Below are 13,875 nucleotides of genomic sequence, written 5' to 3'. Positions count from 1 at the left end.
GTTCAAGGGGGCCGAATACTTTCGCAAGGCACTGTATATCAGGCTGAGGGTTAGTATTGTTTCCACTATATCAGGCTGAGCGTTAGAATAGTTAGCTCTATATCAGGCTGAGGGTTAGTGTGGTTTCCATTATAAAAGGCTGAGGGTTAGTATGGTTAGCTCTATATCAGGCCGAGGGTTGGTATTGTTTTCACTATTTCAGGCTGAGGGTCAGCATTGTTTACACTATCTCTACCTTGTCCTTGGTTGCTGTCCTGATGGTAGGTTGTCTCATAGACTGACAATGTCTGCATACTTGATGTTATCAGTCAGCTCTGGCATGGGGACATCATTTAAAGAATCCTCCTTAGTCATGTCCATGTAACCCCCATCGCTCTCTCTGCCAAACACGAAGGGGCACAACAGTAAATGCCAGTATGTCTTTGATTGTGAAGTCAGTAGTGTGTATTTTGGTGGGCAGCAGTCTTGCCTTTTTCTTTGTATTTGGACTGCGCTTTCTACGCTGTTGCTGCACATATCAGCATCCCTGCATTTTTTATCTGTGTAGTACTGCAAGAAGGTGTGCCTTTTGCGGTGGAGGTAGTCAACCAAGTCGCCATAGCGACAGTACTCAGTTATTAGGTAAATAGGACCTTCAGGACAGAGAAAAAAGGGACAGTTGTTAATACACACACTTTGACTAACATATGGTAATTATGTTAAGGCCTAGATTCAAATCTGAACTGTGGAAGATCTGCATTATGGTGCGATTGATTGACATTTAAATAACATTTCCATTTGAGCTGACATATGCAGTGTTTATCATGAATACGGTCTCCACGAACACAAAAACATTGCCTGTAAAAGGTGCACAGACGAATAAAGGCAGTCGTTAAAGTGGTGGTATGCTTCCCAGTTCCCACCTCATTTGGTACAGGCCCCAAGTAGGTTGACAATGTTTACATGGGGCCCAAGGTGACTCATTATTTTCAGCTCAGATATCAGAGGCTGAGTCTCACTTCTTCTTGCTGTGGCTGTCCGTCAAAGGCAATAGGAGAACACACAGCATTGCAATATTATTCTGTGGTTGAGAAAGAGGACATAGGTCTGTGGTTTGCGTGTAAAATTTAGGATTTTTTGTTTGTTTTGAAGTTGTTGGTGAAGCAGAAAGCACTGACACTTGAGCATCTTCACAGCCACTTTGGTGGTGGACTGGGTGTGACCAAGTCCGTATGCTATTGCCTCTTCAACCCTCCCGAACGTGGGACCTAGTGTGACAGAAAATGAGGTGCACTGTTAGCTTAGCCAATGCCAAATCTATCAATAAAGTATGATTTATACAGTATATAGGCTACGCTATTCACACAATTATGCTAAAACTTATTCACTGATTTACTGAGTTGTAATATTCCCTCACCCAGGACCATGCTGTCTCGGGGCACCTCCCACTCACAGTCATATGGCAGGTGCATAGGGTCGATGTAGGTGCACTCATGGCCATCTGAGCTTACTGACTCCATCACCTTCCATCAAATCTCATAGCGAGGCTTCTGAAGGCAGAGACAAAAGCCTGTCAGAGTTTTATAACTTATATATATATATATACTTAATTGTCCCCGACGGGAGATATGTCTTGGACAATTAAAGAGTGCTGTTGATTCCACGTAAATACATAGAATCAGATTGATTCAATGTACATAGAATAACATGACCAACATACACCCACACAAACTTTTGTTAAGACATCAAGGCTGTGACTTAGGTGGCAGTTCAGTTCCACATGAAGGCTATTTAGACCTACTAGCCAGGCTCCAGTCCATTATCGTCATCATCCCTAATTTTACAGTCTCATCTTCAACAGTAGCATCACTATCAAGGCAAATGTGATGGGAAGAGACTTTGGGTCCTTGAAAAGCACTATATACGATAAGGTCCATATGCACATCGGAACTTTAGTGTTTGTTTGCATCTGGGGAATTGAGCGAGTTGAAAATCATTGGTTAATTAATCAAGATGGTTGACTAGCTATTCAAACTTTAGTTGCGATGTGCATCTGGGGAATTGAGCGAGTTGAAAATCATTGGTTAATTAATCAAGATGGTTGACTAGCTATGAAGCCACTTATAAAGACATGAGTTAGGCTTACTATTAGGACATGGAGATAGGTTTCTGTGTGGGCGTCACCTTTCTCCAGAGGGCAATGAGGAAGATGACAGTGATGACTACGAGGGCTAACACTGCAGCCAGCACAGCCACCTGGGAGAACAGAGCTGCAGACACACACACAGAGATAGAAGGAGCTCATACAACAGGTGGTCCTCTGTAGCTCAGTTGGTAGAACATGGCTCTTGCAATACCAGGGTAGTGGGTTTTGATTCCCAGCGCCACCGATACGTAAAATATGTATTTGGATAAAATCATCTGCTAAATGGCATGTTATGTACTCTGTTAGTCACAGAGGATTTTCATCAGTTAATCAAAAGTTATTTGACATCAATTGTTGATAGTTACTGTAAATACTTATTTTCATTGTGTCAAAGTCATTGACTTCAACCAATGCTGAGTCAGTGCTTACAGTTGGAGACGAGTTTGATGTCCCAGGCCCTGCGACCTCCGTCGTTGTGGGCTTCACAGTGTACTGACATAACACTTTTCATGGTCTGAAAGGTCAACAGGCTGCGGACCTGGTAGACTCCTGAGGTCTCAATGTATCTCACGTTCATCTGGATGCTGACGTTGTCTGGATCAGCCAGAAGAGTGCTTCCATGCTGTGGTCTTACGACTGCATCTAGGTGATAAGGTCATAATTGTGGATTATCTTGGTGGTGATAGAAAAATATCAGAGTTGGAGTCAATTCCATTTAAATTCCAGTCAATTCAGAAATCAGACCAAATTCCAATTCCACTTCCAAGTTTTCTTAATTGAAAATCACTGAAGAGAATTGGAATTTTACTTCTTGAATCGACTGGAACTGAAATATAATTGACCCCAACCCTGGAATGAGACTTTGACCCCAACCCTTCACTGAGACTTTCTATCTCAGTGAAATATTGGGTGACTGAAAAAACAACTATAGACTTTTGAGTGTCTAAAATAAGCAACAGGTCTAACAATTATGACTAATATTTACGAATGTAGCCCTAGTGCTGCACTACCCTCTACAGTTTGAGAGGAGAAAGTCGCAACACAACTGAACAGGCTGAATATGCTTCTTTGTGTTGGTCAGTATTTATTTCCAGGTTTTTCCCCCCTTACTTTCCCATGGTTTCACTGCTGTACCAGTGAACAGTGGGCGTGGGGGCCCCATCTGTGACACAGAGCACAACGTGGCCCTGGTCCATGTGCTGGTCAGACAGATCTACTATCTTCGGGGAAGCTGCAGGGAGAGGAAATATCCCATGAGAATGTGAAAAGTAAATATGGAAACATAGGTAGGCCATTGTTTTATCACTAGAAAGAAACTATTCAACATCCTTTATATTCCAATGTGATAACTCAATAAAGGAAAATGTATGACTGAATAGTGATCCCATCTGTAATGTAGACACGTCTAATGTTCCAGAGCAGATAATTATATCTCAGCTGTGTATTTATGTATCTTACCCTTGACCTGCAGGTCAAAGGTTATCTCTTTGACGTCATCTCCATTGGCCACCTGGACGGTGTAGGGACCCATCTGTTCCATCCTGACCCTTACCAAGATCAGAGTACTGAGGTAAGTGGAAGTCAAAGGTCAAAAGGAAAATAACACAATCAATATCAATACAACTTTATTGTCCATGTTAGTGAACAACAGAAATGTGTTTGCTTCTAGGTATTTATCATGGGGCTTATGCATTGATTGTCATCATAATCAAATATTTTATTCTGTTGGGATGTCAATGACATGTATGATGGGTACCTGGTCTTATGCACGTATTTGGTGTCAAGGATACCGTGTCCCCAGCGAGGGTTGTGTTGTCTCTGGTCCATAACACCTGAGGTTTGGGATACGGTTCGATCTGCACTGTGGAGCTCAATGCTCTCGTTCCTTCATCGCTGAAACATTGGTGCTGACGGAAGGTTCCAAATTCACTAAGCCATGTTCTGTAACATGGCATTGGAATAGAAGAATACTGCCTTATAGGTGAATGGCAAGAACCTCAATCAGTTAGTGACTTTCCAAAGCGGAAGCACACAAAGCCCATTGAGCCCCCATTGCAATGTGCTTAGTATTTCCACTTTTTCAGTTGATTAATTAAAAAGTGTTACTAGGCCAATGTTGTGAGTTTGGAAAAGCTTTGAGGTCGTTTGCTCACCCAGAACAGTGACAGTGAGATTAACCATGGCTGACTGTCCTGACAACGTGTCCTGCACCCAGCAGGTGTACTGGTCCGAGTCCTCCAAAGTAGCACTGGAGATGTTCAAGAAGGAGTGGATTCTGAGTTCCCGGTTCCCTGGTAGAAAATCTGTCAATGGCTCAATTATCTTCAGATGGAAACAAAATATAACAGAAGTAAGAACAGCTGTTAACAACAGCATAATTGTCCAAAAAAAGGAGTTGATTATGCTTGGTAATATGTGTCACATATAATCAGCCTACAGGCTGCGTGTTCCCAGTCTGGTACATCCAGTACCAGCACCACGCACCAGGCTTCAAGTGCGTCATCCCAGTCAAGAGTCGCCCGAGCTGCCCGTCAGTCAAGAGTCGCCCGAGCTGCCCGTCAGTCAAGAGTCGCCCGAGCTGCCCGTCAGTCAAGAGTCGCCCGAGCTGCCCGTCAGTCAAGAGTCGCCCGAGCTGCCCGTCAGTCAAGAGTTGCCCGAGCTGCCCGTCAGTCAGGAGTCGCCCGAGCTGCCCGTCAGTCAGGAGTCGCCCGAGCTGCCCGTCAGTCAGGAGTCGCCAGAGCTGCCCGTCAGTCAGGAGTCGCCAGAGCAGCCCGTCAGTCAGGAGTCGCCAGAGCCACCCGTCAGTCAGGAGTCGCCAGAGCCGCCCGCCAGTCAGGAGCTGCCAGAGCCACCCAGACTGCCCGGAGATGCCAGAGTGGCCAGACTGCCCGGAGATGCCAGAGTGGCCAGACTGCCCGGAGCTGCCAGAGTGGCCAGACTGCCCGGAGCTGCCAGAGTGGCCAGACTGCCCGGAGCTGCCAGAGTGGCCAGACTGCCCGGAGCTGCCAGAGTGGCCAGACTGCCCGGAGCTGCCAGAGTGGCCAGACTGCCCGGAGCTGCCAGAGTGGCCAGACTGCCCGGAGCTGCCAGAGTGGCCAGACTGCCCGGAGCTGCCAGAGTGGCCAAGACTGCCCGGAGCTGCCAGAGTGGCCAGACTGCCCGGAGCTGCCAGACTGCCCCATCGGCCAGGATCAGCCAGAGTGGCCCATCGGCCCAGAGTTTGCCGATGACCAAAACCCAAGGGAGTCTAGCAGCAACCTTGAACTGAGTAAGCCTGACAATTCAGAACTTAAAGAGATTAACTGTTTAAATGCTGAGTCTGCATACAGGGTGGAGAGGTGGAGGTCTGCCCATGATCCGGAGCAGGGGGAGTCTGCCTATGGTCCGAGGCTGATCGGGTCAGTCGGCACTCTGGAGGACAATAGGCCGGAGCCTGAACCACCACCTGCATAGGTGAGTTGGGGAGGGGGGGTGTAGCACAAGTGCCGTCGGTGACGGCAGCCACCCTCCCTTCCCTCCCTTTAGTTTAGGGGGATTTTTTTGTTTTTGTTTGTGGTTTTGTTATTCTTGAGGTGCTTCCGGGGTTAGCACCTTTGGGGGGGGGGGGGGGGTACTGTCACGTCCTGGCCAGTATAAGGGTTAATTGTCATTGTAGTTTGGTCAGGACGTGGCAGAGGGTATTCGTTTTATGTGGTTTGGGGTGGTGTGTTTGTTGAAGGGGCATTTGATTTAAGTATTCCGGGGTTTTTGGGCACTGTTTGATTTTCATGTATTCTATGTTTAGTCTAGTGTGTCTGTTTCTATGTTTGGTTAATTGGGGTTGGGACTCTCAGTTGAAGGCAGGTGTTGTCTATTTGCCTTTGATTGAGAGTCCCATATATTAGGGTGTGTTTGTGTTTGTCATTTGTGGGAGATTGTTCCGTGTATAGCGTCAAGCCTTACAGGACTGTTTATTGTCGGTGTGTTTCTTTTTGTATACGTGTTTATTTTGGGTTTGCCTTCTTTCCTTATAATAAAGAAGATGAGTATACACAGACCTGCTGCGTTTTGGTCCTCCTTTACCAACGACAATCGTGACAGTAATGATATGTAACGATTTATCTTTTCCATTCGTTCATAGGAACATTATGTTGTCATGGCCTTTTCTCTAAATCATTGATATTTGAAATATAGCATAGTTGGTGAAGGTATGTATGGGTTGTCTCAGGCTAATGTGTCACGTCCTGACCCTGGTCCTGACCCTCCCATACGGGGAGTTTGGCGAGGTCAGGGGGGAGCCCTGATCTAACTTCCCGGGCATTTCGAAGAGAGCCATGCAGTAAACCAGAGCCAGTCGGGGAGTCAAGCGCGGAGCACGACGCTAGATTCCAGAGAGAGGTACTGGAGGAAAGGGCACTGCAGAGCATACGCACAGAGGGGCGAGCAATGCAGTATGGAGTGATGCGCACTGTGTCGCCCATACGCACTCACAGTCCGGTGCGGTCGATACAAGCTCCTCAATGCTGCCGTGCGAGAGTTGGCCGGCAGCCAGGGAAAAGTGCGCCGGCTCAACGTATCTGGCCTCCAGTGCGGCTCTTCGGCCCAGGATATCCTACGCCTGCTCCTCGCACGGTACCCCGCGTTCCCCAGCACAGCCCAGTTCGTCCTGTGCCAGCGCTCCGCCCTTGCCGGGCTAGAGTCAGCATCGAGCCAGGACGGGTTGTGCTAGCCGTAAGCGCCAGAAATCCAGTGAGCCTCCATGGCCCAGTATATCCTACGCCTGCTCCACGCACGGTACCCCTCAACCCCAGCACAGCCCAGTTTGTCCTGTGCCAGCGCTCCGCCCTTGCCGGGCTAGAGTCAGCATCGAGCCAGGACGGGTTGTGCTAGCCGTAAGCGCCAGACCTCCAGTAAACCTCCATGGCCCAGTACGTCCGGTGCCTGCTCCGCTCAATCTCCCTACAGTGCGCACCCATAACCCAGTACGGCCGGTGCTTGCTGTGAGCACTCGGCCCTTAGTGCGTCTCCCCGGTCCGGTGAGACCGATTCCTGCTCCACGTAAAAAGCCTCCAGTGATAATCGATGGTCCGACGCCTGTAAGGATGATCCATGGCACTAAGCCTCTAGTGATGATCCATGGCCCGGAGCCTGTAGGGACATTCCATGGCACGAAGCCTGAAGAGGTAATCCATGGCCCGGAACCTGAGGAAAGAATCCTTGGCAAGAAGCCTGGAGGGATTCTAAATGGTCCGGAGCTTGTAAGGATAAACCATGGCAAGATGCCTGTCGGAATAATCCATGGCCCTGCACCTGTAGTGAGAATCCTATTATATATATAATGTTCTGAAGTATTCATGGAAATGTTGTGAGGACTGTATATATATATATATATATATACAGTCCTCATATATATATATATATATATATATATATATATATATATATATATATATATATATATATATATATATATATATATATATATATATATATACAGTCCTCACAACATTTCCATGAATACTTCAGAACATTATATATATATACTTTCTAAATGTAATCCGTTACAGTTACTAGTTACCTTTCCAAAATTGATATCACTAAGGTAATTTTTGGATTACCCAACCTCAGTAACATAATCTCACGCGTAAACACAGTTCACGTTCATAGCAGCCACATTGTATTCCTTCTCGCATCTATGCACTCACCTCCTCTCACCTCTTCCCTTCGCTTGTGGACTTCAATGCACAACACATCAGCTGTATGTGACCAGGCAAAAAAAGCTTTCCAAGCCAAACCGCTACACACAGCCTACACCCTTTCTGAATTTAAAAGTACTTTTTTTTTGCAATCAAATTACATGTAATCAGTTACTCCCCAACCCTGATTGAGAGGCACATTTGTAGTTTTCAGTATTGAGCATGTGTTAATCTGTGACCCAAACAAGGCCTTAATTAATTTGACACATTATTCATGCATTTTTCATTTGTCTGGATTGAAGGAAGGGGTCGGTGGTGCTTTTACAGCCTATAATGCATTATACCCAGTTCTGGGGGAGAATAGTATTTTAAGCCATTGTTTTTAGTTGAGTGAAGTCTTGTTACTCCCCCCCCCTCCCATTGAGGTTACCTGTGAAGGAAACTAAGTAGCTAGTAAAGATGGAAGGGTGTATGGAATAATAAAATGTCGGTCAGTTATGCAATTGAAATCGCAGTTGAATAGTCAATCAGTGGTGGTCAGTGCCGTTTAAGATGAGGGAGGAGCATGGCCTTATTTATATTACAGCATATTGGATGACTGTCATTCATATTCCATTCACCCAGTTCAATGTAACATCGATAGGTTTAGGCTACTACATGACACTCAAAATGAGGTTGCTACAACCTAGCCTATGAATGAATGAACGTTTACAGGTGCACACAGGTCGAGAGACAAATCTGAGGGGACAGACAGTGACACATGGACAGACAGTGACTCAATATCGCCTTTCACACTCTTGTCTGTGTCTAGCTGATATAGGGTGTAATCATTAGTCCAACAGTTGCAAACAAAAGTTTCTATTGGACAAATTCAGCTATGTTTATCCCCGTTTTGTTCCATTTTCCTGCTGTTTAAGAAAATTATTTTCAACAGAATCGGCGGAATGAATACACCCCTGATCACGGGTAAAAACAGTTCACGTTCATAGCAGCCACGTTGTATTCCTTCTCGCATTTATGCGCTCACCTCCTCTCACCTCTTCCCTTCGCTTGTGGACTTCAATGCACAACACATCAGCTGTATGTGACCAGGCGAAAAAACCTTTCCTTGCCAAACCGCTACACACAGCCTACACCGTTATCACCATATTAGCTAAAGTAACGTCCTAGTCAGCATAGCTAATAGAACTAATGCGTTAGTAAACCCACTACAATCATGCAGTAAAGTTACATTGTACAGTCAGTTAGCAGTTACACAGCGGACCCCGGTGGCAATAACTTAGTTAAACCAAAAGCTTACCTTGACTTGGAAGAGTTCCAGTGTTGTGTTGGAAAGTCATAGCCAGCTAGCTAACATAGCATCCCTCTGTTTGAGCTGGGTGTGCTGCTAAATAAGTGATAGTGAAAGTTCATTGTACCCAGAGGAGGACAGAAGCTAGCTGTCCTCCGGCTACACCATGGTGCTACCCCACAGAGTACTGTTGAGGCTACTGTAGACCTTTTTTGCAAAATAGTGTTTTAATTATTTGTGTTTCAATTATTTGGTGATATGTTATTATATTTAGTATAATTTTGTCTAAAAAGGATAACTTTTTAAATGTTTTACAATTTTATTTTTATGAAATTCACAGAGGAGGATGGTCCTCCTCTTCCTCATCGGAGGAGCCTCCACTGTAGTCAATATATATAATGAGCTCTGTGTGGCTTATGGTGCATTGTGCAACAGTAAAGTAACGTACTGTATCTACGTTTTCTTTGACCATTGTGGCGTTGAAATTAAATCCAAGCATGTGTTATTGACCAGCCCCCATTGCGGGAGGGGAGTGATATGCATAGTGGGTCAGTAACTCTTTCAACAGATAGACGTTTGTGGTTGTCGTGGTTCTCATTCCACTTTATGCTGTTTTCCTTTCATCCATCTTGGGAAAAAAGTTTGACCATCTTGTCAATGTAACTGAAATAGTTTGAGTATTCTTACTTATGTCTGGAAAAAAACACTTGTCAAAATCCTCCTGTTATCAATTAGCTGCCTTGCCTGAGGCATAGAAATGCACAGCAGAGGACACGTATCCAAGCTGCACTGAGAGACAAGTTATTAGAATAAAAAAATCAGAGTGTGACAATACCACAAGAGAGACGGATCAGGATGTGGATAGCATGTCACCCATCACCGGGTTGGGGATTTTGTAATGCTGAAAGCAGAGAAACCAGTACTGTCTCACAGACAAATGTGTGGGTTGGCAGTTGCAAACTAGTCTGGGCTGGTTGCAGACATAGAGAAGCAGCCGTGAAACCCCCCTTGTTGTGTTGCGTGTTAGAACAAGAGAGAGAACAAGAAATATGATAAGGACAATATGGCCATCACTTATCTTGGGAGAGTGCCTGTCCACCTTTTTCAACACTGTGTCTTGTCTGTTGACCAGTAGGATAGCTATCTGTGCTCCTGTATCCTTTCTGAGTTGGACTAGAAATCCTTGATGTTGATGTTGAGTGAGCTCCTTCAATCTGCAGTTAGATACGGGTAGAAACCTTCAGTAAGGAGTGTGCCTCAGGAGAATGTATGGGAAGTAATCTCTTATGTGTTCATAAAAACTACCGCAATATCCAACAATCTTCTTGAAGCCATTAGGGTCAACAGTTTCTCCTCGTCCTTGAATAGGACGGCGGTTCTGGCTAAACTTGCTGTGTCCATTCTAACAAAATGAGGACAAGAAATACATCAATAAAAAAAGGCAACGCTTATCTATTGGCAGAAGTCTGATGTCGGTTTGAAAGTCCATATTCTTCCATTCCCATAGAGTGTGGGAGAAGAGAAGGGCGCCTGCTTTTCTTTGAGGGTCCAAGCTCTACTGGAAGATACTCTCTGCATCTGTTTTCAATCTTGGCTTTTCTCCCCTTCTTTTTATTCTCCCTTGTCAGGATGCCTAGAGAATGAATGGCTCTCGCCAGCACAGCTGAGCTTTCTTTTTTATATGTGGGATTTTTGTGTGTGTGTGTGCGTGTGTCTTTTCCATCCTCCGTTAGCTAATATAATAGAAACTGTGACATTAAATTCAGTACTTCAATACTTATGACTTTTTGGAGATCCCACTTCAAACTAATTTACCTGTACTGTGTGGGATCGTATTCATATGGAATTTCCCACATAGTACTGCTGTAGAGAGATGTTAGTAATGGTTAGTATGTTAGTATGTTCCTGCTGTCTCTGACAGAGCAGTGTTTGTCATGGCTCTGCTCTGTGGAGGACACACAGACAGGAATGAGGCAGTCCCCGATTGCTGACCTGACCAGTTTTAGACCAGTGTGTCTGGGGTAATGGTCACCTCCCTACTCAGCATGCAGACAAAGGCCAACATATTCTACTGCTGCCTTTATGGTGGGTGTATGTTACATGTCATCAAGCATAAAGGTCCAAAGCAGCCGTTTTTATCTAAAGATCAAATCATTGCTAGGTAACAATTAAGTACAAAAATGTGCTAAATCGTTCTTAGCTAAATGCAATTTGTTAAGCAATAATTTAGTTAGGACTGTTGGGAAGTCGTCTGAGAGACCTAATTGGAAGAGCCTAATGTGAGGGATGTGTAACCTGTAAACTAGCTGTTATTGGCAGAGATGAGGGCAAACTCTCTGTTATTGGTGATGTCACCAGGCGGTCCACAAACCCCACCCAAAAACCCTCAAACAGCTCTTAAACAAAAAATGCATTATCATATTTCTCCAAATTTCACAGTGTTATTCCAATCTCATAGTATGGAAATATATATAAAGCACAGGATAATCACGTTTATTTATTTATTTCACCTTTATTTAACCAGGTAGGCAAGTTGAGAACAATTTCTCATTTACAATTGCGACCTGGCCAAGATAAAGCAAAGCAGTTCGACACATACAACAACACAGAGTTACACATGGAGTAAAACAAACATACAGTCAATAATACAGTAGAAAAATAAGTCTATATACAATGTGAGCAAATGAGGTGAGATAAGAGAGGTAAAGGCAAAAAAGGCCATGGTGGCAAAGTAAATACAATATAGCAAGTAAAACACTGGAATAGTAGATTTGTAGTGGAAGAAAGTGCAAAGTAGAAATAGAAATAATGGGGTGCAAAGGAGCAAAATAAATAAATAAATACAGTATGGGAAGAGGTAGTTGTTTGGGCTAAATTATAGATGGGCTATATACAGGTGCAGTGATCTGTGAGGTGCTCTGACAGCTGGTGCTTAAAGCTAGTGAGGGAGATAAGTGTTTTCAGTTTCAGAGATTTTTGTAGTTCGTTCCAGTCTTTGGCAGCAGAGAACTGGTAGGAGAGATGGCCAAAGGAGGAATTGGCTTTGGGGGTGACCAGAGAGATATACCTGCTGGAGCATGTGCTACAGGTGGGTGCTGCTATGGTGACAAGTGAGCGGAGATAAGGGGGGACTTTACCTAGCAGGGTCTTGTAGATGACCTGGAGCCAGTGGGTTTGGCGACGAATATGAAGCGAGGGCCAGCCAACGAGAGCGTACAGGTTGCAGTGGTGGGTAGTATATGGGGCTTTGGTGACAAAACGGAATGCACTGTGATAGACTGCATCCAGTTTATTGAGTAGGGTATTGGTGGCTATTTTGTAAATGACATCGCCAAAGTCGAGGATCGATAGGATGGTCAGTTTTACGAGGGTATGTTTGGCAGCATGAGTGAAGGATGCTTTGTTGTGAAATAAAAAGCCAATTCTAGATTTAACTTTGGATTGGAGAGGTTTGATGTGAGTCTGGAAGGAGAGCTTACAGTCTAACCAGACACCTAGGTATTAGTAGTTGTCCACATATTCTAAGTCAGAACCGTCCAGAGTAGTGATGCTGGATGGACGGGTGGGCAGGTGCAGGCAGCGATCGGTTGAAGAGCATGCATTTAGTTTTACTTGTATTTAAGAGCAGTTGGAGGCCACGGAAGGAGAGTTGTATGGCAATGAAGCTCGTCTGGAGGGTTGTTAACACAGTGTCCAAAGAAGGGCCAGAAGTATACAGAATGGTGTCGTCTGCGTAGAGGTGGATCAGAGACTCACCAGCAGCAAGAGCGACATCATTGATGTATACAGAGAAAAGAGTTGGCCCAAGAATTGAACCCTGTGGCACCCCCATGGAGACTACCAGAGGCCCAGACAACAGGCCATCCGATTTGACACATTGAATTCTATCAGAGAAGTAGTTGGTGAACCAGGCGAGGCAATCATTTGAGAAACCAAGGCTATTGAGTCTGCCGATGAGGATGTGGTGATTGACAGAGTCGAAAGCCTTGGCCAGGTCAATGAATACGGCAGCACAGTATTGTTTCTTATTGATGGCGGTTACGATATCGTTTAGGACCTTGAGCGTGGCTGAGATGCACCCATGAACAGCTCTGAAACCAGATTGCATAGCGGAGAAGGTGCGGTGGGATTCGAAATGGTCGGTAATCTGTTTGTTGACTTGGCTTTTGAAGACCTTAGAAAGGCAGGGTCGGAGTCGGAGGCCGAAACTTCTCTGGTCTCTGCTCCTCCCGTTGTGGGGTCTGAGACGCCGAAGCCTCTCACCATTAGCTCTGACAAATTGAAAACCCTAGTCATTGGCGACTCCATTACCCGCAGTATTAGAATAAAAACTAATCATCCAGCGATCATACACTGTTTACCAGGGGGCAGGGCTACCGACGTTAAGGCTAATCTAAAGACGGTGCTGGCTAAAGCTAAAACTGGCGAGTGTAGAGAGTATAGAGATATTGTTATCCACGTCGGCACCAACGATGTTAGGATGAAACAGTCAGAGGTCACCAAGCGCAACATAGCTTCAGCGTGTAAATCAGCTAGAAAGATGTGTCGGCATCGATTAATTGTCTCTGGCCCCCTCCCAGTTAGGGGGAGTGATGAGCTCTACAGCAGTCTCACAACTCAGTCGCTGGTTGAAAACAGTTTTCTGCCCCTCCCAAAAGATAGAATTTGTAGATAATTGGCCCTCTTTCTGGTACTCACCCACAAACAGGAATAAGCCTGGCCTGTTGAGGAGTGACGGACTCCATCCTTGCTGGAGGTGTGCTCTCATCTTATCTACGAACATA

The 13,875-nt window shown here is 45.1% G+C and overlaps 1 pseudogene; it reads right to left on the bottom strand.

Annotated features, from left to right (window-relative positions):
* LOC106563736 (platelet-derived growth factor receptor beta-like) overlaps positions 1–13,875 on the bottom strand; it is a 26,511-nt pseudogene continuing 12,636 nt past the window's right edge.

The sequence above is a fragment of the Salmo salar genome, chromosome ssa11 (genome assembly GCF_905237065.1).
Source record: "Salmo salar chromosome ssa11, Ssal_v3.1, whole genome shotgun sequence".
Lineage (NCBI taxonomy): Eukaryota > Metazoa > Chordata > Actinopteri > Salmoniformes > Salmonidae > Salmo > Salmo salar.
The sequence above is the reverse complement of the archived record's forward strand: the minus strand, read 5'-3'. Positions and strand labels throughout refer to the sequence as shown.